Source organism: Anabrus simplex, chromosome 1, assembly GCF_040414725.1.
Source record: "Anabrus simplex isolate iqAnaSimp1 chromosome 1, ASM4041472v1, whole genome shotgun sequence".
Classification (NCBI taxonomy): domain Eukaryota; kingdom Metazoa; phylum Arthropoda; class Insecta; order Orthoptera; family Tettigoniidae; genus Anabrus; species Anabrus simplex.
Window position 1 is genome coordinate 377349628 of NC_090265.1, and position 1707 is coordinate 377351334.

Sequence of the window (1707 nt, forward strand, 5' to 3'; positions counted from 1 at the left end):
CTCCGGACAGACTTGCATTTATGTTAGGTGTTAATTTTATAATTTTTCTACACTCACAACACGGGAAATAAATTGTTTCTGCCCGTGCGTTTCGCGCGTTTTCTTCTTCCCCTGACCTTGGCACGTGTCGCTGGTTCGCTGGTCTCACGCTAACATGTACTTAGGCTTAACTGCATTTAAGTTTTTCCCTAGTGTCACTAACTTCACGGAGGGTGTACGAATAATTTTGCTTATTTATTTCTTTCTTTACTATATTGCCAAAATCCCTCGTTGTGCAGAATTCCATGAATTTAAAGAATTGTCGGGCACTCGAGTCCCACCGAGGTGTCCCGGCAATTCACGAGCTTGCCGTGAGGGAGAACCTTCCCACGCGACATCGGGGCTCGTAGGAGCGCAACATGGCTGCCTTCAAACATAAAAGTACTTTCTTAATACCAAATAAATATTTGGGAAAAAAAATTTCTCACCGTAGAATTATGGGTTCATAATCCACCTACAACGACGAAATGTTTACCCAGAAAGGGGAAATATTTAAACAGATATATTCCTTCAAAATTCTGAATTGTACATGGGAATTTTGATACAAATGAACCATGATTCTACGTAAAATTTCCCAGCCGATCTCACTCTTGACGTAGGGCTCTGTTACTTTCACGTATTTCCCTGTTTTCTTCTTCCAACAATAGAATTGCGTTACAGATGTCATCAATAAAGTCTTCTCTTAAGAATGAACATTGTAAACATTCAGCGTCTTCCTGTTCTTTACTCCCGCTGCTTGCCTGTCCTTGGAGTGGTGCCTCGACCTGTCTTCCCCTCGACGTGATGATCATATTTACGGGTTGTACTTCTTCTTCTTCTTCATCGGTGACCATTTCCCCAGCTGGTAAGGCTGCGTCATCCTGTACTGGGATTCTTTCTTCTTCTCTATGGTAAACCTTTAATCTTCTTATGGGGTTGCGGTCATCATTTAATTGGGAGTTGCTAGGAGTCTGCTTCTTGATGTTACTGATGTTACGTGCGTCATTTGGTCGTCTCTCCTTCAGAATCTGGGATGAAAGATTCTGAAACATTTCCTACTGGGAATTTGAAGTTGTTTTTCTTCTATCAAGAGTCGACATTGACTCTTGCTCGAAATTCGGCGCAAACGGGTTCAGACCGGAGTTTCGCTGGTCTTGCCTATGTGCCTTCTGGAATTCCAGATTTTCAGCCCCGAAACAGTCGGTGTTGACTTCCTGGCGCTGTATAGCCCCCTTCCATTTTTCCCTTTCATGGTCCTTCCTTAACCCGTCGGTGTACTGAACACGTTCGCGGTACCGTTCATCATCATCACGGCGGAAGTTCTGGGTTCGATTATTTCCCCAGTCCCTGCGGTTATTATATCCATTTCTGAAATTCCTCTGGGTTTCTCCGCCCCCATCGTATCGTCTCCAGTAAGGGTTCCTCCTTTGTGGATAATTCCAGTTACCCCTACGCCTTTTCCAATCCTCATTTCGTGGATGCGAGGGTTCCCAGTTATTGCGAAACTCACGCCTCCGCTCAGTCGACTGTGGTTTCCCCTGCTCAGGTGACTCTTGACTTCCCTCTGGAACCTGGCTAACAGTGTTTAGATGTTGCTCGTGCGATCGTCCCCCTCTGGGTGCTACTTGATTATGGGTATGATCCAGTTGCCTAAGGATCATTTCTGCTTGCATGGGGGTCTCTACCTTT